The sequence below is a fragment of the Trichomycterus rosablanca genome, chromosome 3 (assembly GCF_030014385.1).
Source record: "Trichomycterus rosablanca isolate fTriRos1 chromosome 3, fTriRos1.hap1, whole genome shotgun sequence".
NCBI lineage: Eukaryota > Metazoa > Chordata > Actinopteri > Siluriformes > Trichomycteridae > Trichomycterus > Trichomycterus rosablanca.
In genome coordinates, this window is record NC_085990.1 from 3,752,501 (window position 1) to 3,779,427 (window position 26,927).

The 26,927-nt window shown below is 36.6% G+C and overlaps 1 long non-coding RNA gene across 1 annotated transcript; it reads left to right on the forward strand.

Moving 5' to 3' along the window:
* Nucleotides 1–12,519: 12,519 nt before the first annotated feature.
* LOC134310179 (uncharacterized) lies at nucleotides 12,520–26,647 on the forward strand. Its single transcript, XR_010011276.1, has 5 exons — nucleotides 12,520–12,735; nucleotides 14,043–14,075; nucleotides 16,418–16,652; nucleotides 20,947–21,167; nucleotides 24,479–26,647. It is a non-coding gene; the product is annotated as an uncharacterized LOC134310179 (long non-coding RNA).
* The last annotated feature ends 280 nt before the right edge of the window (nucleotides 26,648–26,927 follow it).

Genomic DNA, 26,927 nt, shown 5'->3' on the forward strand with positions numbered 1-26,927 from the left:
ATAGGGGAAATCTTCATTTAGAAACCAGCACTTAATTTAGTGTGCCAGCACTGCACTCTCAGTACAGTAGAGACGGAGCTGCACTTCCTCACCAGTGCACTTCCAGTGCACCAAGTACCACCACACATCCGGTCCCAATTCTTCCCCAAATTTAACACGATCATTCCCAACTTCAACTCCCTCCCAGACCCCGACAAACTGCCCCACCTACTGGGGGAGCACAGACAGAGCTGCACACTAGCAGCACTCTATTCACACACCTGCCACCAGGTGAGGGACAGTGGGTGATCATGTCTCTCTCTCTCTCTCTCTCTCTCTCTCTCTCTCTCTCTCTCTCTCACACACACACACACACACACACACACACAACAAACGTTTATTACTACCTCATTACTGTAAATGTCACCATTTTTTTGTTACTATTTGCACTGTTTATGCAGAGGTGGAAAGAGTACTAAAACATTGTACAAAGTACTATTACTTTAATGAATTTTTACTTAAGTACGAGTAAAATTACTAGTCTAAAAATCTACTCAAGTAAAAAGTAACTCATTTAAAATGTACTCAGAGTAAACGTTACTTTTTTAACAGGAGAGGGGTGTCTTCTGTGTAATGCAAAAAGGACAAGTGGATTTATCTCACAATAGTTGTTTTTCATTAAAATATAATAGAAAAAAACAAGTTGATACAACATTTAAAACATTTAGGGATGTGTAATGTGTCATTTTAGTACAGACCATCCCATAAAACATTTTCAAACTGTATAACCACTGAAGTTGGCATTAATTGTGGATTCTATAGACCAGCCTTCTTTTCATCACCAACAAATACCAAACAACAATCATACTGCAAATCTCATAACTGAAAACAAGTCAAGGTTACAAGTGTTGTGACTTTCACTAAATGACCCAAAGAAAACCTTCAAGATGTAAAACAAAACTTTGCCATTCTTTGACATCAGACTATGTTATCAAATAACGAAACATCAAACTCCAAACATGTTAAACTTTTAAAAATCACCCTCCCTACTCTATACCTAGATTACAGCTTCTTTATTTTAGCACCAGTTTATTTTCCATCCCAGAATTCACTGCAGCAGTTTCCCAGATGCGATTTTTTAGCGTTTTTTTTTGTACTCAGTAACGGATGTTATTTAAAATGTAGCGAATTACAATTCTTAATACAAAACATACTTAAGTAAAATTAAAATTACTGGTGGTAAAATCTACTTTAAAAAGTACAAGTACTCAAAAAAAACTACTCAATTACAGTAACGCGAGTAAATGTAATTCATTACTTTCCACATCTGTGTTTATGTTATTATTATATTTTATTTTATTTTTTTGCACCTGTAACTGTTTTGTATATACATGTTCTTTCTTATTGTTATTTTTATTTTCTGTAACTGAGCTTTGGCAATATGAATGTCATTATTTGTCATGCCAATAAAACTTCTTTTGAGTTTGAGTTTGAGTTTGACTGCACCGTGAAGCGCATTTGTTCTGTTTGGCCACCAGGTGACGCAAAAGCCCAATAATTGATGCATGAAGCTTTTTTATCTTTACTGTCTGCAAGTGCGAATGACGAAAAACGCAGCTTTTTATTTCGCAAACTGAGCATGCGCCATTTAACATGCTTTCCTTCTAATGTTTGCACTATTACTGCTCTGTTACTGCCTACAATTCTTAGCTCGTCAATATATTTTTAAGTATATAGAGAATACATGCTGGGCGGCATGGTGACTCCACAGTAAGAAGGTTCTGGGGTCGATCCCCAGGTGGGGCGTCACGGGTCCTTTCTGTGTAGAGTTTGCATGTTCTCCTCGTGTCTGCGTGGGTTTCCTCCAGGAGCTTCGGTTTCTTCCCACAGTCCAAAGACATGCAAGTGAGGTGAATTGCAATAAATGTTCAGCAATCATCTCTGTAGTCATTCACACTAAAACACAGCCTTTCTGACTGGACTGTCCAAAACATTAAATTATTAATAAATTATATTAATTATGAGCACTATTTTTCTAATCATTCAAGCAATCATCACAGCTTTTCTTGTATATCATATAATATTTAAGACACTATATATTATGATAATCTAATAGAACACAATAAAAGTTGAAGTCTCTGCAACAAATCAACTTGAATGTCAGAAAATATTCTTTCACTAAATTTTATTAAACGTTTCTGTCAATTTAATAACCAAAAAATAACTGTTCACTACATACTGTACATGTAACATTAAAGGGTTTCGAATAGAATATAATAATAAAAAAAGTAATAGAATATAATACAACAAAATATAATGCAATACAATATTTCCTTATCATGTTTTGCAACTGTTATCCTCATTATGGTCGTGATGGGTCCAGAGACACAAGGGAGGGCGTTTAATAAAATCAAATTTAAAGATATAATATTTGTGACATTAAGCACGTTGACACATTGCCAGTTCCACCCACATTTAGCTATGGTAATTTAGCTGGCATCATTTAACCTTGCCTTTAAAATGATTAAAGGAAATCTGACTTCCATTTATTTCATGGTTAACACAGGAAAAGCAAAAGCTAACCACACGACCACATTGTAATTGTTGTGTTTTTGTTAAATCAGTGACTACAGATTAACACTGGCACTACATGCCAACCAACCTCTGTGCCACTCAACTCTTGTGCCAACCAACCCCAGTCTCCCCTGCATACCCATATTAAGCATCATTTTACTTAAGTGTTGTTGAACCACACCATATCAGTACGCCTCTGCATTAATTAACCTAAATTTCTTATTTCACATTTGCATAATCTGCAGCTTTTGTGCAGGGTTTATTAGCATGGGAAGGGAGTTTACACCCCCCCCCCCCCCCCCCCCCCCCGACCCCCATCCTTCCAGAATCTAGCGTGTGAACAGTCAGCTTGTTAGTGCACCAACAGTCCTGTTCTGTTCAGGAGGACTGACTACAAAACTCTCTCAGTCCTAATTTATGTGCATATTAATTACGCAGCATTGTATCATTTCCGCCGTGGGATTAAATATGCAGATGCTTGTTGTGTGTTTATGTACATGCTTCTATAGGAAAGATAGCTATACATTTATTTTTGGAGTCCTGTCCTCGCATAAAATATTATAATGCTGAATAATAAAAACAGGATTATGATCCGTACAATCGGACTGAGTTTCTGATCTTTGTAATGTATTAGATTTTACATTCACTTTACTTTATGGAAATCCTGTATGATAACTGAGCTGGCAAAAGTCCAGTTACCTGCATCTATATAATTAAATCAGTGACAATAAGGACATAATAGAAAAATAAAAATGAGTATCGTTTATTGGGTGTTTGTCATCATCACCTGACCTAAAAGAGATGGATTTAAATTATATATAGTATTTAATTATTGTGGTTAGTAACATCTTACTAAATCCTGTATGTATCAGGCTTATTTAATTGCTATTTATATGGAAAATATGTTATTGTATTTTAAACAAAAACTACAGGTTATTGTGTGTATTTGTATTTAAATTGTTTATGGTTTCTGAACTATAATAATAATGCAAAGTATAGGACCCATATCTGAATATCTTGAATTATAGCCTGTATTTATGTTATATTTGTAAATCTTTATTTTTTGTACTTTTTTTTAATGCTTTGTGTATATATTTTAGCATTAATGTGAATTTGCTTACTGTGAGAGATTAAAGGGGGTTTTATTTAAAATAATCTATCTACCTATCTAATTCAATTCAATTCAATTCAACTTTATTGTCACTATACAATACAGGGTTATACAGTATAACGAAACACTGTCAGGCTACATCTCCAGTGCAGACATACAACCAACTTCAATAATAAACAATCAATAATAATAATAATAATAATAATATTAAAAAACACAAATAATAGCACTGATAAAAGACTGAAAAGCGACCAAACACAACGTTGTTAACTAAAATTAAGTACAACAGGGCAAGTGATTTTTTTAGGCTTCTGTCCACCTCGATCTGTATCTGTATCCTATCTGCATAATCATCCGAGATTAATGAGCTTTTTTTAACACACAAGAAAACTTTAAAAGCATAGGTTTTGTTCAGTATAACAATATTTCGGTATTTTTTTAAGGTTTACAGACAAAAGATCAGTATCTTTTGTGAGTAAACCTTAAAATAATATGAAATAATTTTACGCACATTTTATTTACAAGCAATTGCATTAAATCACATTAGATTTATAAATCTTTGATTTGGGGAGGCACGGTGACTCGGTGGATAGCACTCAGGGCAAAAAGGTCCTGGGTTCGATCCCCAGGTGGGGTGGTCCTGGTCTTTTCTGTGTGGAGTTTGCATGTTCCGTGTGGGTTTCCTTCGGGGGGTCTGGTTTCCTCCCACAGTCCAAAGACACACAAGTGAGGTGAATTGGAGATACAAAATTGTCCATGACTCTGTTTGACTTATTAAACTTGTGAACTGATGAATATTGTGTAACTAGTAACTACTGTTTCTGTCATGAATGTAACCAAACTGTAAAACATGACGTTAAAATCCTAATAAATAAATAAACACATTTTTAATTTGACTGGGAACTTCAGCACTTGTTGGACGGACAGCGCCTCAATGATCCCGCACTAAACTCATCAGCTCAGTCTGTCCACTCAGGAACCGTCGACTCAACTAACTCTAGTCTAACTTTTCATTCTATATACCCTGTACATTTTTATTTTAAGATGGACAAAACAATAGAATTGCTCTTTTAGACATACAAATACACGTTTTTGACATTTGTAGTTACAAATGTAGATATTCTTAGGGCATTTTTGCCAGTACATGGTGCACATGGTGTTCCTGATAATAAGTGCGTCAGTTGCATTGTAAGACGTCCAAAACCCAGTTCTGTTCATCTTTACTGTCCTACAAGGTCAGCAACAACAGTATAAAAAGATTTTATAGTAAGTTTAGTTTATCAGGTGTTATCGCATACACGGAGCCTCTGTGTGAGACTGTGAGATTAAAACTCACAATCCAATCTTTGAGGGATATCATTAAGGGTTTTTCCACCACATGTTTTAAAACGAATTTGCTTATTTTAGTAATAAAACACGTTTTGATTGCTTTTCCTCTCCTGTATTGCTTTTAAATAAAAAGTTACAGTTGAGTACAGATAAACTGCAAAACTTAAAACCTTTGTTGTGTATCTTGCTTTGTTTTTGGTATTTTTGATTTTGTTGTGTACCTTGCTATCAAGAAGTGAATTCAGATCTTAGATAAATCATAAAAGTGATGTCAAAACATTTTAAAATATGATTAACCCACAATAACAATCCAGTTAAAGCGACATATTATTATTTAATTAGTAGTTATACCACTTGATACGAAAAGAGTAAGTCGGCAAAATTAAGGCTAAACACATGTCCATAGATGACTTTATTTTTGTTATAAGTAAAAGTTCTGTTGTTTTGCACCTTCTCACCATTAGACTCAACCAATTACTGATATTAATGGTGATGAAATAAGAATCAAATTCACATGTCCGATCATCACTCCACAACAGTCGATTAAGAAAGGTGTTCAGGTCGTGGTGACCCATCTATAGCCCCCCTTTCGTCCCACAGGGAACCCCACTAAGAGCCCATGCTGGCCGGGCAATAGTCCAGGTTATCTGTGTTCAAATGAACGATTATTCCTCCGTTTTACCCCCTGTGTCTATTCCACAACATTTCTCTCTGTCTTCTTTTCATCTCTAGGTTTGTGCAGCCACCTTACAACACATCCGCTTGGCTGATCCGCTTTTTGTTTCTGTGAGAAGAAAGAAAAGAACTAAACCGGTCCAAGAGCTTCAATCACATCCATTATCAGCTCAAGCTAACCAGCACAGACATTCGTTCTGTAATTATGTCGTTTAACACAACGCTGATCCACTTTCACAGTCAGTTTGTAAGGAACTACGGAATTTAAAAAAATGAAATGCCATGCTTTATTTACAATGGATTTTCTGAGTGGAATCCAGTTGGGCTGATCAGTCCAAATCAGAATCAGAATTGATTTATTGCCAAGTAAGTTCACATACAAGGAATTTGGCTTGGTGTGCTGGTGCATGACCTAGAAATGATAAAAAAAATAGTAATATTAAGTAGGTTAAATAAAATGTAAATTTTTAGAGAACACTGTTTTTATTTGTAATTACCTAAACATATTTTAATACTTAATATCAGTGCAGTTTGTTGCAAATATTCACATTAGACTGTTTGTTTTCTCTAAATACGTTTAGTTTGTGATTTAACATCCTGGTGTAAAGTAAGATGAAACACTTCAAAGCAGCAATTAGCTCACTGAGCAGCTTAATAGTTTATAAACCACATTAGTGCAAATGCACACACACACACACACACACACACACACACACACACACACACACACACACACACACTCACTCACTCAAACTCAAAAGTAGCTTTATTGGCATGACAAAATATGGCAATTGAAATTGCCACAAAATCCGTATTGCCACACACACTATCTCATACACACACACTCTCTCATACACACACACTCTTACACACACACACACACACACTCTCTTACACACACACACACACACACACACACACAAACACACACACACACACACACACACACACACACACACACACACACACACACACACACACACACACTCTCTCTCTCTCAACTCAATTCAACTCAACTCAAAAGAAGTTTATTGCCATGACAAATAAGGACATTCGTATTGCCAAAGCAAGTTACAGAGAAATAATAAAAATAACAATAAGAAAGAACAAAAATATACAGAACAGTTACATGTGCAAAAATATAAAATAGAATAAAATATTAATAGAAACAGTGCAAAAATAATAACAATAAAAATTATAATATTTACAATAATGAGGCAGTAATGATACTCAGTGTGTGTGTGTGTGTGTGTGTGTGTGTGTGTGTGTGTGTGTGTGTGCTCTCTCTCTCACACACACAGGGAGAGAGAGAGCCACAGTGGGCGTCTTGGCACAGGTTCAGAACTCAGATGCTCTAAATTTGACCAGCTTCTGATCTTCGTTAGGAACAAAATAAATTTCGTTTTATAAATATGTAAACAAACGAATTTTACATAAATATTGCAAAATCCACATTAAATATCTTTTAATTTATGAAGCAAGAGGCAACATCAACGATTCACCTGACAAATAGACTTAAAACTGCAGCAAAATTAACAACAGATATAGATCAATTAATATCTTTATTAACATATAATATCTAAATTATAGAATTAATAAAAACATGCATTCATTTATTTATTTATAATGATAATAAATTATAATAATTTAAATTAAATAATAATTTAAGGCAGACAATTTTAAAATAAGGGTCAATCAAAATTGAGTCAATTTATGTTATAGAAGGATTTTTATTTATATAAATGTAGCATCAACATACAAGTTTGAAGAGCTGCTGAGATCAAGAACTTGTATCTGTTCACTGAGATCTGTAAGCTCCCCGGTGTACATTAACAATAAGCAGCTCTCGAGTTGTCCTGAATATCTGCTCTGTCAAAAAACCCAAACTCAAATTTGTGCCAAATTTGTAAGGACACGGGGACCATCACAAACTGGGATAAACCATCATAGACTAAAGCTGCGTAGACTAACGCAGCCAAGAAATGAAAAATCAAACTGTGGTATTTCTGGGCTGTAAAGAAAAAATCCAAACCAGTCCAGTTGTATTTTACTTGTGCATTATACAGAATAATGGTGCATTTCTATACCTGAATAGGCTGCTGGGGTTTGGTCTAAATGAGTTTATGGATCATTTGCATATGTAAATGAGGGTTAATTGCAGCAAACCGTGTCAGGCGTTTCAGAGAAGGTGTCAGCTCGCCATTTTAGCATGTTTTGTGTTTGAAATAAGAAAAAGCTTCAGCAATATTTAAAGCAAAATTAACTGCGCCCTCTTTTTTGTTTTATGTTTAGTGGACTTGTTTAAGAAAGCTGATTGTTTAAAGCCCGAGAACCCTGTGTGCTAAATAAAATAAAGTAGTCTCTGGAAATTTGTCTTTTAGGCACTTACATGTTTCTGCCAACGCAGCCTGGCACTTTTTTACTTTCTAAACACTCTACTATTGGACATGTTGGGAATGTTAAATGGGTACTTCTTTTTTGGTAATTGTATTGTCCCTTAGTGTCTTCACATTTAAGTCATAAACATTATAGTTTTAAAGAGACAGACTAATGCAGGTGTTTTCTAGGGTCCTGGAGAAAATATCCTCTGATCTGGCTTGATGATAAGCTGTTTTAATTGAGGAAGTCTGAGCCCACTGCGCTCCCACAGACTCAGGACAATATGGTCCCATTTAAGAGGACAAAAGCTGAAGTTTAAACTGCGTCTCACGTCTCCAACGCTGGTCGCCAAAAACAAGGGCCCCAGTATATCACTGATACAAGAAATAAACACAACGCCCACATACACGAATGTATGCAAATATTACAAATATTAATATTAAATAATGAATAACAATAATCCTTAAAATATTACCTATTTACGTGTACAACAGTAATGACAAAAATTAAATTAAAATAATTAAAATGAATTTACCATGCAATTTCGTGTCAACAGTAACTTTAATGTATTAATATTTGTTGTATAGCTTTTTAATAAGAACTACCACTTTGAAGATTCACAGCACAAACAAAACCAATAAAAATATGTATGTTTCAAGACTTAATAATATATATATTATATATATATAATTTATATAGAAATGTAAAGTATAGACATTAAATTTGTTGTTATATTAATATTATATTTGAAAATATTGCAATGATAAAACAATATATTTAATGGGGTTATTTTGGTCATACCACATGACTGAACCTGCTTATAGGAATTATAAATAAAGCTGTTAGTCTTGTCCCTGAAATTCTCTGCCAGTATTTTCTTAAAAGTATTTCTAAGTCTTTGCTTGATAACCCTGCCTTATGTTGGGAAGTGTGTCCTATTCACAGGCTTTAAACATAATGCCATTTTATTAAAAGTAATTTTTATCTTAATTAATTCAAATTGTTCACACATAACAGGGAGAGGTATTACAGTTATTACAGTGGGTGTATTACAGAATGCTATGAATTCGGTTTGCAGTTAATAAAGTACATAATAATTAAAAAAAATCTTATGATAATGATAAGTAATACACACTGCACTTTGTCATTGTCATTGAGTTTTTATTTTAAATAAGTGATAGCTAGTAAGACAAATTCTTTCAGTTTTACTTCACATTAACTCTTTTTTATAATTATAATTAGTTATAATCTAATTGTCTTATTCATTGTTATCTTACTTACAAACACAACGGCCTGTAAAAATACCAATGATCAACTAAGATGTTAATTTTTAGGAAAGTTCAGCCAGTCGATGACTGAAGGAAAGTTTTCTGTTCCTGCCAAATGAAACTGAAAATGTCTTAGTTAAAAATGCAGTATAAAAGCTTAGTTAAATGTGCAGTATATTTTGCCAAAAATGTACATGAATTAAGTAATAAATAAAGTACTGAGGTATAGAAAGACGTTCTAATAACTTATGATGTACTTTGGTGTACAATAAAAACCACAACCATAAGTTTGTTCCTGTTATGTGTGCTTGCTGTAAAGAACCACCAAGACTGACTGAGACCACTCCTCCTGTTATGCTACACGATTTTCTCTCGTTGCCTATAAGAGGTTAAAATGAATGTTTTGTTGAACTGAATAGATCAGCCCAATACAATCCCTGTCAGGAGTTTGACTGCATGTAATCGCATTGAGAGACTTAGTCTGCATGAACACGTTCTCCTGGCGAGGCTGTTTGGAAACACGTGGGTTTATCAACAGCAAATCTCAAGGGTCTCTGACTTCTGGCTCCACCAACACATGCAGTGGCTCATAAACAAAACAGATTTCCATCATTTAAAGTCTATTTACATTTCTTACGATATTTATTACATCTTATTTTATTTCAATCAGACACTGATGTCGGTAAAGGATATTAAAAATCACTGAAATCACACCTGCTCAGTGTTCATTTGAGGTGGAGTACACGAATGTAAGGGTAACATACAATTAATTACCTTGTCCACCGATTATTATCGGTGATGTTTCATTAAATTAAAACATTATTTTAATATAAATTAAATGGCTTACAGTCAATTCTGGCTATCTCTCATTTTTTGGCAACTATTGCAATTTGTAAATTCAATGCAACTTTTATTGTAATATTAATAATAACAACAATAATAATACTTATATAATCAAAAAGAAGAAGAAAAATAAAATGTGTGTAAATAATACACTATATATAAACTAGTATATGATATTAAAAATAATAAAAATGTGCTGTGAGTTTAGTGTTGAGCCATGGCTCCACATGATCCATAGCTCAGTGGAGGCCATGCAGCTGAGCCTCTCAGTCAGGATCAGTGTGGATCTATGAGCAAAACTTCATATTTTTTGTAAACGAACAGAGGAAAACCTCGAGCACAAATAAAAGGTCTGAGATTATAGAATCACATCAGAAATCTGAAGAACACTGAGGGTAGATAGAAGAAACCCGGGCACACAGTTTCTGACAAAGTTGTCTATTTGGCAGTCGCGCCTCCTATTGAAGCGCTAATTTATTCAAAGGAGATTTTTTATCCCCATGATCTGATTATTATGATAATCGACCAACCTAGACGCTTTTCTGTGCCCTTGTCTGGGTTCTGCCCTCGGTTCTGACAGTTAAAGCTGATTTGCACGGTCTCACAAATGCCGATTCAGTGGCCACATTCCTAGACTCTACACAGAGAAAAGCTGGAGACAAAAGGGACTGGAAGCAGACTTGATTTAGGCATTGGGTTAAAGCTGTACTGAAGTCTAGAAGTCATTTAATAGTTTCACATAGGAAATATTTTGCAAACTGATATAAACTATTGCATTACATATATTGCAATTATTGACTTATAACATTTTGTAAATGGTTTAATGACTTAAGTTTTAAAAATGCAACAAAAATCCTTTACAATTACTTAATATTTGTTTAATGTTTGTTAAGAATGGTTTTAACATTTCAAACACACGGCCAAATTCAATTTTACCATTTGACATGTTAAAATGGACCAGCATACCATCACAAATAAATAAATAAATAAATATTTGCAATGTGTATTGACTTCGTCACTGCACCATAACAGGCAGTAAAGGTCTCACCATTGGCATCAATGTGCAGTTGTCATTTAGAGAAAATCATATCGTTCTCTCTTTGCAACGTCAGACTTTATTTCTTAATTAAAATATAAAGAATATACCTATGCTAAATTGCATTTAATGTACATGCATAGCCAAAATGTAAATGTCCTTAAAATGAATCTTGTAATTGTGTTTACATAAGGAATATATTGCAGAATAATAATGAACATCAGTGATATTTTGAAGGCTGTGTTAAAAGGTTATGTTTTAAAAAAAATGTCAGTCACCTATCGCTAAAATGGATTGTGTTAAATGCACATGGTTCTGTATGTGTATCATTTGCATATATATACATAAAATACATTATATTATTATATATTATCACGATTTCTGCCCAAAGCGAATTAAAAGACGTTAATGTACTGTTATTTTATTCCAACTTATTTAAGATAAAATAATATTAGATAAGATAGCATTTTATGATCCCACAGCATTCAAGTATTGCACAAAACTGCACCTTTTTAAACCCACAATGTGAATTGCACATGCTGATGTTTACAATGTTTTCTATGTTTACAGGTATGAATGTGTGTGTTAAGGAGAGAGTGAGCTGTGTGAATAAGATTGTCTGTATTGTATTTTTCGTGCACTACAAGCATCTGTGTAACCAAAAACAAATTCCTTGTATGTGTGAGCATACTTGGCCAATAAAGCCTGATTCTGATTCTGATTCAAGCAGCATTCAAGAATATAACGATATTAAAATGTTAATACATATATTAAAAAATAGAAATGTAAGCATATATGATATATAAAATATATTTTAAAAAAACACATTTACAAACAGTCTTTGAGAAAGCAGAACAAATGTTGCACTGTTTTATAAAATGTATTTCACACAGCATTGCACAGATTTTAAACATGTATTGCACATTGTTCAGGTTTGCTTACAATTAGTGCAGATATAAAACCACATAATTATAGTGATGGTGATTGTGTGTGCCTGGGGCTGTGCTGGTTATTATTTATACATTTTAATCATGCCAGTTAAAAGCAACCATTTTCCTACTGAATAACAGCTAATGTATTTAATTTTCACTCTTTCTGATATAGATGTAACAATAAATGATCCCAAAAGCCAAACATGGCTGTGGATGGTGCACATCCGTGGTCAGAAACATGCGGTTATTTAGAAATGAACGTGGGAACGAGCTGAGCTGGGAGGGGGGCGGAGTCTGGCTCTGACTGCATGGTGTCATCAGTGGGCGGGGCTTGGATATGCTATATGTTTTTTGACTTGCAAGTCTGGGTTCATTACGGCGTTTCGTTCTCGGAACCATGAGGGAGGAGGGCGGGGGACTGCGAGCATCTCGTTTCTCCCAATAGAGGAGAGAAGATGGACACCTCCACGGGAATATGGGTGCAGGGACAGCGGGGTAGCCCGACACACACATGCTGCTGAATGGATGCCACCGCCGCAACGTCACGACGAGCGCAGGAGCCAAAACGAGCTCGTCTCACCAGGTCTGCTGCCCATGATCAAGGAATCAGTGAGTATACTGAGCACACTGCATTACTCTGTATTACACTGTTTTACTCTATGTTGACTGCATTGTGCATCACATAAAAACGCATAGATTTTGTACGGATTCATTGATGGACATAGATGCGCGTTTTGCGCACAAGACGCATCCTTCATTATAGCCTGGTACTGTCCTCTTATATTCATGCATGCTAGACTTTAATTTATATAAAACAAAGACGGTCAATTTCTATTCATTAATTAACGTCCACGTTTAGCAGACCTAATTATTAAGCTTTCCACCTTATGTAACCAAATCTGTGATTTTAAAGCTTTATTAAAATTAAAACCATAATAATGAAGTGAAATATTCATTGCATGCATTAGACCCCAAAATATCAATTAATGTTCCTTTTACCACACCAATTTTTATTAAAGAATAGAAAGAACCAATTTATATATTCTATATTCCATTTACATTCAACTAAATGCTTGTTAAATAAGGCTTAAATATATTTACAGCATTTAAATACATATTGAATGTGATGATGCACTCATATAGGTCTTTTTACTAAAATAGATGCTTGATTTAAACTTGAGTCACCCTCCAAGTTATCTCAAAGAGATCCTTTTTTTGGAGATTTTGGGATGGCTTGGTGAACTCACTTCTGATTTTGCAGTCTGTGGTGTGTGTCAGTAAGGGTTGTGTACATTCAATGTACAGCCTGTCAGGCCCACTTTCACAGTTATACCAAAATACACTGTACACTGTAGGCCCAACCTGCTTGAATATGAAATGTATGCATTTTATTAGTTCTCAGAATGGAACAAAATAATTTTGGGACTAGGACTGAGGAAAAACTATAGACATTGCATTGATTAGATTTTAAGCTGGCTTGGTGAACACTCCTTATTTTGCAGTCTGTGGTGTGTGAGTCATTAAGGGCTGTGTGCTTTTAATACACAATATGCATCCACAATAATACTGAAATACTCTAGAATACATAATTGCTTTCATTACTGTGTGGATGAACATTAATTAATTTTATTCAAGACAGAATTAAACCATTATTATTATTGTGCAATATACGAGTTAAATACTTAGAAAAATATTGATAGAACATATATAATTTGTATTTATTGAATGCACATATATAAATATATATATAATATATGTACAATATATGTTTAAAATAACACCTACAGTACTGCATTATAACGAAACTGCCCAACATTTCGCGAAAATTACCACAGACACCCATGATTTTTTGTGCTTTGTTGGTCCTCTTTCCCAGACGAAATATGCTTTTATTTAGGCTTTTTTTCTTTTTGCAGGCTCTCAGTGATTCACAGGATCTCATGACATAGGTAATTATTTTATACTTATTATAAGCACGATTTACTAGAGTCAGATCACAGTATTACGTACACCACAACAGTATTTGATTTATTTACCTGTGTGGAACACATAATAATAACAAAATAATAATTTAAAATAAATACATTTTATAGGCATATATATGAACTATGAATAAAATTATGCCTTGCAGAATGTGTAGCAATAATAATTTAGCATTTCGCCCTCACCCCAATACGTGCTTTGGCTTCATCTTGTGAGTGCACAAAATAAATTTATTACCAGTAATACCATGTACCAGTAATTCCATGTAACAGCAAATCCCATCAGTGATTACACAAACACTACAGATGGTGCCGCATATGAAATGTCATCTACAACGTTACAGTCGCGTCATGCCATGTAGGGACCCATACATCCCATAAACAAGACACAGCAAATTAAATACAAACAAACAAATACACACAAAGTAAAACTTTAATTCCTGCTCACTTTAATTATTTGCATTGAGAAACTCTCACTGTGTTTTAATGTTGAGGCTTTACAACATAACTAACACACCTGTAACGCTGGATCTGCTGCGTAAAGCGTCATCCACATTTCAGCCAATGACAGATATTCATTCATCGTCTGCTTTATCCTGATTAGGGTCGCGGTGGGTCTGACTAAATACAGGACAGGTTGCCAGTCCATCACAGGGCAGACACACACACACACACACACACACACACACTAAAGTGCAATGTTTAGTAGCTCAGAATGGTCTGAATTCCCTCACGGAGAACATGCAAACTCCACACAGATCCTTGGTCCTTCTTGCTGAGAGGCAACACGGCTACCCACTGTGCTGCCCAACACGACAAACAATGAGTGCTAATCTTTAACTGTAAAGTTGGAAGAGTAGACAATAGAATGTATAACTAATTAAGTTTAACTAACTGTTAAACTAATTAAATTTAACAAAAAATATTTATGCCTATATATTAATATTTTTATCTTTAACATAGGCCTAATTATTAAGCTACAATTGTGTTTTTTTTTCTACGAAAGTGTTTTTAATCCTTGAAAAATGTTTACTAAATACATTTGTTTTTATAATATGCTGGACACTTTTAACACAATTGAAAACAATAATCCACAATAAAAAAAACAATGATCACCACCAACAACAGCAATAATAATAATAATAATAATAATAATAATAATAATAATAATAATAATAATAATCTGATATTTATAATATTTAATTTCTACTGACTGCCTCAACCTTGTTATGGTTGCTGGGCCAGGAAGCACAGGATTAAAAAACAGGGAGTTGGTTATGCATGTTTCTGAGGGGTGCAAGGAAATGAAAGTATGTGAAAAACTGTGTGGACATAGGAAGAACCTAGTTCTCCACCTAAACTACCTGCTGCATCATTAATCTTTACCTTTTATGTAATGTGTTCTGTAGGTAAACATGCTTGACTAATGTGGCATTCGTTTTGTGTGTGTGCAAGAACAAATGTTTTAAAATGCATACATGTAATTCAGTGTTTTGTAAAAATGTTTGCTAGTAGTTCTTTAATCCCTTGTTTAATATTGTGAAGGCTATAGGTTAATCACTTAAAGATAGTCAGGGTGTGTACATAGTGTGTACCGTAAACACTGTTTGGTGGCCAATAGATGCATTATTAGTTGATGGGAAATAAAGAGAGCACAGTGTAAATGCAAATTTTTGAACTTGACCCAGCATTGCCATGTACTGCATGCACACACACACACACAAACACACACACACACACACACACACACTCTCTGGCTCTCACTGATTATAACACCTCAGAGTGGTAATGGGTGGGGGGCGGCTTACACAAAGGCTTTTAATTGGACCAACTGATCTTGCATTTGCATATGCTCTGTGTAAGAGCGAGGGAAAAGGGGAGATATTTGTTTATTTGTAAGATTGACACATTTTTTTCCACAGTATTATTGTCTTTTCTTTTATTTAGAAAGAATCTTCTTCCAAGGTAGAAAGCTTCTCATGTGAGACATAAAGCCTTTATGCATAGTCAGCAAACTTTCTCAAGTTATTATGGGTCATTATTTCCACCTTTTACTACTTATAGGGTAAACAAGAGCCTAAACAAGCATTATGCCAACTCAGTATGTGTTTATGTATATGTACAGTATGTATACATAGTGAAATAGCCTAGCCTTTTGTTGGACAGTTGATGGTTGTGAAACATCTGAATCTATGACAGTTTGCCTTTTCTAAACCATTTTGCAGTAATTAAATTAGACTTTATAAATCCCCAAATTGATCTCAGTGTGAGTCCTAATTGCAGTTAATCAAAATCGTCTCTATTTTCAGGTCTGAATCTGAGCCTGCCGTTTCTCCCTGGTGCTGGAAAAGCTGGGTGGCCGGAGGGGTTGGCTGTTATCTTTGGTTATCTAGCTGTATGAGTGATATACACTCTTCATAAAGCTAGATAACCGAAAGTAACAAGAATCCCATTACACACCTGGAAGGCCTTGCCCGCTCAACACTTCACCTTCTGCCCCTTACTGTCACATCTTCTTTAGAGCCAAGACGTGAAAGATAAATGGTAAGAAGTCCTCTCATCACACTGCATGATCTGACCCAGTGAATGTGAATTTGATTCTGAATTTTGATTTTGCATGAACGTTTACACAAAACAAACAAACAAACAAACAAAAAGCTGCATCAGTCCCCCTGATCTTTCTGAGAACTGTGTGGTGGCCTGGTTGGTCAAACATTTCACATTTAATCTTCTGATCCCAGAACACAGTACAGTGCAGGCAAGGGATTAACACAGTAGTCACATGGCTGCTCGCTCCAACTCTTTAACTCTGTACACCATACTCTCTGAGGATTAGTTCACCAGTACAACATCTCAGCACTAGCAAAAGCTAAATATACTATTATATGTTTATGTTTATGCACATGTCTTGTGTTCTGATTCAAAAGCAACAATCATAAAAATATTTCCTGGTCAGCTAAGTTGAGAAGTAACCTGCATTGAGATTTAGTTCTCTATCGTCAATGAACGCTGAACTATAGGTCTTCCAAGAAGTTTTGTCTACCAATTTTACACTTAAAGACCATTTGAACCAAGATCCACCACTTGTTTGAGATGATTTTTGGGCTCCTACTGAGAGGTGGCTGATTGACTCTTGTTCAGAATGTAAATGGGCTGGAAATGATCCAACACAGGGATGAATATGAGCAGAGAGTCTTGATGAGATGGTAGGGAATAGTGTTCTGCTCCTCACTGTCAGTCAGTGCAAAGAGCCACTGACCCAAACCCACACTGCTGACAGCAGCTATTAGAATGACAATCCCACAATCCGAGGCATCATAGAAGCCTTACAAGCCAAAGCCAGCTGGAGGCCTCTGGGTAATCAGATCATCACACCTTTACAAGTGATCCCATTCAGAGCTGCAGAAGAAGCACTGCTTATTGATTTTACAGTCAACTGCATTGGCAGGGGTAGCTCGGCGGTTAAGGTACTGTACTAGTTATCAGAAGGTTGCTGGTTTAAGCCCCACCACCACCAAGTTGCCTCAGTTGGCCCCTGATTAAGGCCCTATAGGTCTCTGTAGAGAGTCTACTAAATGACACATATACTGTATAAATACGATGAAATTACCTTTTAAATTTAAATATTGTCTGCACATCATAATGTAAAATAAATGACTAAACGTCTTGGGCGTATAGTACATTTTCAGTAGCAAATACTTTTGGTTCAGTCTCATTTACAGAGATGAACTGGCATTTATATATCACATAATGTTTATTCTTATGTGAAGCCTTTGCCCTTGACAGTGTTATAAACATCAGCATCAGCTGAGCGACCATGTCCATGGCTTTCTGCTGCAATGCAGCTGCTGCATTACATACTAAGGTAGCCTTGAATGAACATTTTTGTACAGCTTTTTAAGTACTACTAGCACTTGTGTTTACCTGAATTAATATAGTAAGATTTGGTGGTCTCGACAGGGTTCAAAAGGGCACTATATGATGCACTTTACTAAGGTCTGACCACGCCAGAAACATATACCATTACCACAGCTTGGCATGGATGGTATAAATGGCGAACTGATTAAACAATATAATAGCTCACATTGCTTAGATCAAATGACTGATGCGTCATACTCTACATAATCAAGGCATGATGGATGCATGGTCAGCCACAGACCAGTCTGGTAGACCTAGCCAATACATTAAGCATTTAGAAAGTCAGCATTTGCTCTGAGCTCTAGAAATGGCAGTTGTAGCCATCCCTCTCCTCCCTTTCCTGATCTTCCTTTGCTTTTTGTTTAAGCTATCTGTACTCCCTATAGAGCAAGTTCACCTGTCAGACAGACACAGTGGGTTGCTATTCTACCCCTTCACAATTTTCTAGTCACAGCTACCAAGCTGTTGTTGAAGCAAGGCTGGACGATTCTTTCACAATTCTGTCATTGTCTATATTTTAATCATCAAGGCACACTAACTAAGCCCTAGAATGGCTGCAAACTGGCCATAGTATAAGTAACTACAGACTAAGCACTCCTCTCTTTGGCATTTGCCCATCGCCAACAAAGTGATGTGAATGTTCTTTATAAGGTTGGCAAAATTAATAGCTGACACAACAGAGATTAGATGTGGTAACTGCCCTAACAGGTGGAGGTCAGCATCTTACAGACCACACAACAAGCAATAGCTAAGATCTTCAAACATGGCTCATATTGATATGAAGTATAGAAAACAAATGAAAACCCTATTAGGTTTCAATGTTGGATTTTTCAGACTTTAAATGGTATTTATAGTAGTTAGAGGCTCATCAGAGGGATTCAAATGATCAGCTTTGTACTCACGAGCAAGCTTTGGCCTTTCTAATTCTTATAGAATAAATTTGGGCAAATAATTGAATAACAGTGATTAAACATTTACTTTGTACTTTATCTGCTCTAGTCATTTGAAATATGGCCTCACAGGACACCGTATTTGCATTATAGGTTCTTTAATGCTGCAGTAGGTTCAAAACTGAGCTTTCTGCTACCATCTGAATCTAACGTTTGAAAGGGTTACGGCTTTAAAAGGCCAAGTAATATTTCAGTAGATTTCGGCATCAATCCTGGATAACATATAGGTCACATAAATCTAAAAACACAATTGTACAAAGTATAACCTGCCAGCTTTTTTTATTTAAAATATACTCAGGTGTATTTGTAGAGTATTGTGTCTCTACTGAAGTGTTTTAAAGGCGTAATGAAAATGTTCAACACTGCATTTTAAGTCTTAGCTTTGTTTTAATCAAACTAACATCACACAAATGCTTTCAAGAGTATAAAATAAAAAAAAATTATAAAATAAATTGAGTAAATAATGTGTAAACAAAGGTAAAAATTCAACTTAAGTTAGCTTGATTATTTGGCCATTTTTGTTAACAGTCGATGTTAAACCTGTGCTCAGTCCTGCACATCACTTCGATGGCTGTTCATCTACTGGCCAATTGTCCTCCTCTTCCTCCACAACACCTTCAGGTCCACTGAAAGCACACAATCCCATTGTTACTTTAGCAGTTAATGTCAGAGTCTTTACAATCATTCCTATTAGTGCTATTTGCATAAGGCATTTTTGTAACAAGAGTCTGAAGAGGGCTTAAGCGCAGGCCTACTTTAGAGGGCCACTGCAAAAAAATGTCAAGTGCCAATTAGAGAAGGTTTGCTGCCATTCAGCAGGACTACACCCCTCTAATTCTACTTCTTACTTTCTCCCACACGATGCTCTCACACTCGGTCCCTTAAACTCAGAGTCTGCTAAACCTTCAGCCTGCAACACCTAAAAACAAAGGACAACGCTCAGTACACCACTTCTGCCTGTAGGAACTGAGGTCACGTCTGCTGTAGTTTCACACTTTTTAGATGTAAGAAGATTTGTGTATAAATGGGTTTTATATATCAGCCAGCTTTTCATTTTTTAAATAGATGCTTAAAAGTTATTCGGGCCAATTTGCATTATTTATAAACTAAAAAAATACTTTGGATTATCATTTTAAGAAGGCATTGCAGAATACCCACATATAGATGATTTAATATGACCATAACAGACTTTTTGTGTCACAAATAAAAGTGGTGCCAGTTTACTGCTGCACACAATAGATTTTAGCCTGTAAGTAATCAATTATGCCCATCTTATCAGCTTCCACACACAAAAACATACAGCCGCAAATGAAAAGCTTGTATCAATAAGGTAAAATAATACAACAAAAGTGCTGCGAATAATTAACTTTACTGATCTGAATAAATAAAAGCAAATTTTGTACCTGAATGAATCCAGTCAATTTGAGGTGGATACATGGACTGTGTGGATGCATTTCTATTTTAAATGTTCAAAAGCAAAAGTGACAGTTGTGGTACATGATTCAACCCCTTTTAAAACACCAACTACCAAAAATAATGCGTATGGAATTGTGAGTATTAAGTTCAGACTCATAACGCTTATCATAATGGAGGAAATTGGGAGAAAAATGCTAATACTACAAAGACATGGGAAACCATTTAGTTAACCCAGGGCCACCGTTGTTTCTTCACACCACATTTACCTCCGTTAGCAATCTGCTGCCACCCGAAAGGATTTGTTCTTCATTCTCTCTTGCTTTCTTTTTCATTCAATCTCCTGGTGTAGATTTTTCCCAGCCTTGATTCTCAGATGGTTGAGCCTGATTTGCATGCATTTGCATAATGAAAGTCATTTGCATGCTCAGGGGCAGACTGTACCATGTGAACAGACACTGAAAGGTGTGTGTGTGTGTGTGAGAGCACATGTCTGATTGGGTGTACCCCTTTTCACACTTCCAGCCCTGTTCATATTTTATTGCTCTTTTGTACAGATGCCCAGTCTCCACTGCCAGCAAAAAGGAAGCAAAATATGGACGATTTTAAGGAGGAGGGGCAGGTTAGCGTCGAGACTCTCTGTGCCCTACAGTGCGTTGCTGCTCTCAGCCCCTCCTCTTGCTGCCTGCCTGCCCCTTCCTCCAGTGACGAGCGCCAGTCCACACTTTACCACCATCTTAGAGCACACTGGCATGAAATGGAAGAAGAGGGAAAACGAGTAGGTAGACCCACCATCGCTCTCCTCCTTCTTGCATCCCAACAACACACACACACACACACACACACACACACATACATACAAATACACTATATGTAGTGCATTCACCCGTCTCCTTTTAGCATACATACTTTAATTACAGCAAGTGTTAATTGTTAATTGTGGATAGGGAGGGACGCTCTAGATCATTCATTACCACAAAGGGGAAGTAAAAGCAGGCATCTGCTGGGACAAGTGTTTGATAGAATGCGATTAAAGATTACTCTGATGTCCACCCTGCTGCGATGTTAAGCATCGAGACTGCAAGGTGACATTTTGAAAATAAAAATGTAAAAGCATTTCACATCTTGAGGCGCTGAGCTGAAGAGCATTGATGTGTTTGCAGATTTAAAACCAAAGTATGAAAATCAACAAATTTCTCCACACGTTGACCTTGTAGCCCTCATGACCTAAAAATAAGATTCCATTTAGAGCTGGCCGAGAGGAACAGAACAGTTGTGAAAGAAGTGGCGTTTTTTTGCAGTGAGTTGCTGCCCACTGCAAAAAAATTATTTTTATTATCTGTCCTTATTCTGCTTGGTGAAATTGTTGTAACTCTTTGTTATTGAGGTCAGGGAGCTATAAGTACAAATCCTGCTTAACTAAAACACAAATTACAGTCCACTCGGTCTGATTAACGATGTGAGAGCTGATAAACAATGCTGGCTATTGTCACGGACTCTCAGAAAGCTGCCTTTGTTCGGGTCTGTTCACTCGAGGTCTAGACAATAGTATAAGCCCAGCTGATTTATATAGTGCACGGTGAGTGGCAGTCTTCTGGCACGTAGCAGAGGAGATATACTTAACCTGAGGACTAGCGAAACCCTTGGGGTTGGGTAAAAATGTCTGAATTTTCTAACTTTGCACCAGCTTGCTGTCTACAGCTGTGGTCTCAAAGTCGGAACACTGGAAAACCTTAACGTTTGGTAAAGAACATTCGAATAATTAAAAGGCCTGTTTATTTTTCTTTAAATATATTCAGATATTCAAACATATATGAGGCCTGAATTGTCCCACAAGTAAGCAGTTCTATTCTGTTGTTAAACATTCAGTTTAAATATAGAATATAGTCTATATTTACCATTCCAGAAATTTCTACACTGAACGTTTGTTTCTTAAGTTCTTTTAAGACAAAGAGAAATAATTTAAATTGACTCCATACCATGTCTATAAACCTAAAAAGCTTAAAGTCTGTGGAGCAGAGTCTGGGTGTAATTGTGTGGCACTAAACAGGTGGTAACGTGGGGACGAGTCTGGCTCGGAGAGGCCTCAGGACATTATGCACAGCTAAAACAAAACAAACAGCAGCGCCCCAGAGGCTGGCTTTAGTTAGGAGATGATTGGGACCGAGGGTGCAGCGGCAGCTTGTGTCTGGGAGCGTGCGGTAGACTGTGTATAGCTGGGAGGCAAGTAGGGCATGGGCAAGGGGGCAGACACTCTCATGTCTGAGCACACACATCCCCCCTCCTTTTGGGACGACCAAGCAGCTGGTCTCCTGCTCTCCATGAAGGCACCAGTCCTGGGAACAACCATAGTGAGGCTCTGCAAAAGAAATGGGCACCCGGGGCCCCCCAAAGTCTGAGGGTGTCTGTACTCCCCTCCCGGCCGTCTCACCCCCCCATTTCTTCTAGTGATGCTGAGGGCCTGGGAAGGACTTGAAGTTCATGGCCAGACCGCCCATTGAGCTGACAGGCCGACTGTTTGTTCAATTCAACCCCCCATTCAGGCTCAGGCACGGAGGGAGGGGAGCAGTTACACAGTAGCAGTGCAATGCCTATTCATTCACTAAGAGGCAAATCAGGAAAGAAAGAAAAAGAAATAATGAAAGAAAGACAGAGCATCTATGACAGGAAGCGGTGCATTAATAAAAAGGAGCCTTCAGAGTACCGCATTTGGATCCAAAACAGTTGTGCCCACCAACATGCCCAGAATCTAAACAGACCGTCTTTCAGTGGAACTAACTTCCCTTTGACCCGTCCTCTTTTCTTAAGTCCTGCTGCCCAGATTTAACAGGGCGCGTGCTGCGGGTGTAAATTCAACTCATTCAGCTCACAATGAAAACAGTGTGCCGCCTATTTATTACAGTTGCCGTGACATACCATGGCTTTTATTCTCAACCGTCACGTGTACTTCCTCTCAACCCATTTTACATTCTTTTGTCCTGTTCATCACCTGCACTTACACCCTCAGTCTTGGACCAATTCTGAATTTAATGCTGTTATTGGAAGTCTGTTTAGTCTGTTTAGCTACTGTTCACTGTTAAAGCACAAAGCGCATTACAGACAATCATGAAACGATGGAGCCACATCAGTATCTGAAAGATGGTGGTGCTGCATCGTTGCCAATATGCCAATATCACCTACGTCTGCTACACCACAAGGCTTACATGTGCCATTTTTAAACAGAGCAACTATTCTGACATAACTAGAACTATGTAAGCCAACTACTGCTGAGATCGGTGGATCTAAGGTTCGAATCTCAGTGGTGCTATCAGACGGCATCTGTATAGACATAAATGGCTTATGATTGGGGGGGATGGCCAAATCAGCCTATGTCAGGAAAGGTATCCTGTGTAAAAACTGTGCCAGGTCTGGTATGATGCTTTCACGATCCCTGTATTCAAGAGCAGCTGAAAGAAAATCAAATATAACATAACTACCATCACTTTTTTGAGATTTGGATACTTTCGTGAGGCCATTATGGTCAGAACTTATCAGACTTGACCAGAACCAATTCTACTTGACATATAAAGTGTTGACTTACCAGAGGGCAGTGGTGGCTCAGTGGTTAAAGTGCTCAAGCCTTTGCCAAGTTGCCACTGTTTGGCCCCCAAGCAAGGCTCTTAACCCTTAAGTACTCAAATAGTCAGTTGCTTTTGATGAAAGTGTCTGCCAAATGCTATAAATGTAAATATAGAAGCAGAGGCCATTGTGCATTATGTAGTGATATTATTGGCCATTTCAAACAAGCCTATCAGCTTTGCTAAGTCACCTGACCTCAATATCTTAAGGTGCTTATCTAACCTGTGCAACAAAGCCTGGAATTACTTTGTGCTTCACCTCAGCATTGCAGACTTAGTCCTAATCACATGCTTCATCTTTGCTTTAGCCTGGTGTACCAAGCACCAGGATGCCAATCCCGAGCTGGCGCTTGCTCCCGTGCACGAGTCCATTCGACAAAATACTGACTGTGTCACTAGTGAACCTATGAAAGATTATGTAGTACTGGAGCAGAGTTTTAATTCCTTTTCTTATATTGCTTTTATGTTTTAGGTGTTGAAAGAAAAAGAGGATTCATCGCAACGACATCTGAAAATGGAGGCAGAGCAGTGAAGACCTTTGCTCTGAAACAGATGACTGCACGGTTTATTGTGCGCCCCAACACTGCAACTCTGTAGCACTTTAAAAATCCTCGCTTTTTTTCCTTGTTTGTTTTCCTATTAATTTGTTGTTTAGTTTTTTGTTTACTTTCCCCATCATTTTAGTAGTTTTAATGACCTATTGTAATCACCAGTCTATTTTATTTCAATCTATAGGGGGCAAGAGTTTGGTAGTGCAGACAGGTGAAGCAGTGCAAAAAGATTATTTAATGGTGCTAAAAAGTCTTAAAATCACTAATATTATCCTGGCTGTGACCCAGTAATAACCCACTGGAAATCTGCGGTGGATAAAAAACTACATATATTTTGTATATTTGCACGATGTCCATAAATGTATGTCTATGCAAAATTCTATTCAAGTCCTGTTTAAAAGCATGGCATGTAATTGTGTTAGAATACCATACAAATACAAGCCACTTAATTTCTCTATTTTTTAAAAGAAATATTTACTATAAAACTCAAGACAATCATCTGGTCTAATCTGCCTATATCTATATAAATTTTCACAGCACACGTTTAGCATAGAGCACTTTACACATTTAAATAACTCCCATCTCCTCCAATTTCTCCTCTAATATTTGACCATAGCAACAAAGCTCATGCACATCTGCTCTAATCGAAATGACATTTTAAGCTAACTGTTACGCTCAAAAGTGGCTTGCTAAATCTAAATTCTGCTGTTATAATCATGAACAGGGTTATTGAATGTGGGACCCACGGCAGCGGTGAAGGATACTGCACTGCGATTGAACGGCTCTGTGTTGACATTTACACGTCCGCTGTAGGGAGAGCTGTTGTCTTTATTCACTATGCAATTGCGTTGGATTTGCAATCACAGATGATCTGTTCTGATCAGCTAGAATCTTCTGTATTCAAATTTTAGAGAAAATAGGGGCCTAGAAATACGTTCTGCACATTCTACACATTGTCTTTAGTGGCTTAGAATTCAGTTTGCATTGTCTAGACCCTACTGTTTGTTTTGTTAAATTTCATTTAGTCTATTCAGGCAAGTTTATTTTGTATTTGTTTATTGTAATGTTGCATTTGTTTATTTTTAAAAAGGAAATTTTCCCCTTATCCTCCCAATCTAGTCATTCCCAATTTTCTACTGCATATTGTGATCATCTTGCACCAGGATGGCCACAACTTCCACAATTGTAGCCAGCCACTTCTTATTTATAGGCCAGGGATGTGACCTCACACGGTGTGCACATAGTCATCTATCCTAGCCTCTAAGTGATTCTCCCTGCCGCTTAGCCGGTTGCTGGTTGCCTCAGCCAGTCATGAAGATAGCATATCACAGCAGACACAGAGAAGAAACCTTGTCCCCGTCCGACTAGGCCAGGGCTAGGTCGGTGGCATTGCGGAGATTTAAACCTTAGTGCACTGCAGCACCCTAGGACCCAGTGCTATGAGAATTTAAGGCACTTAGTTGTAAGAATATTAACGTCTATAGTTCATTGTGTTAAAGCTTGTATTATTAATAAGCATGTCTGAATACTATACTGTTATGTATTTTTGTTGAACAGTTTATGTTCATGACTTAAGTATTGTTTAGAACAGGGATCTTGATGTCAGTCCTGCAGGCTCATCCAGTTCATGGAAAGCTTGATGATAAGTTCACAATAAAGATGAGGTGTATTGGAAAAAGTAAACATCAATAAAATGCAGAACAGTAAAAGCATCCAGGACTGAAGTTATGGGAACTCGGTTCACTTTATTATATGTATATATTTAGATTTGCGCCGAGGCAATTGTACTTCTGTGATATCTATGCAAATGCATTATAGTCTATATTTGTAGTGAAAATGGTGCAATGTTTTTAAGACACACTTGTGTTATTATGGGCTCTGGTGTCATTAAATCTTTTGAAGGCAATCATCATTGTTGTTATAGAAATATATAGTAGCTTGTGTAAAAATATTTACTATGCAATTTAAATGTTAAGCTCTTTTGTGTATAGCTTGTGTTTCTATTCATTTAGACTAATTTGATTAACTTCGTCTTACTTGTCACTATTTGTGCCCCAAACGTTTGGTTCATTTATGGATACTAATAAAGACTTACACTAAAAACACATGAGATCTATGAGGTCATTATTATTAAAACAAATTATGGCTAAAATAATGTTTGTAATATATGCTGGGGGTGTTGGTGTCTGAAGTGGTAAAGCGAACATACTACTAATACAGCATTTAATTAGTCTCTGCACACATATATGAAAAAAGACATTCTTTAATATATTTTATGCACTTCATATATTTTTACACACAGGCTTTGTTTTACAAGCAAAGCATTAATATCTGCCAGCTTGCAAAATGCACATAATCTTAATATGTGTA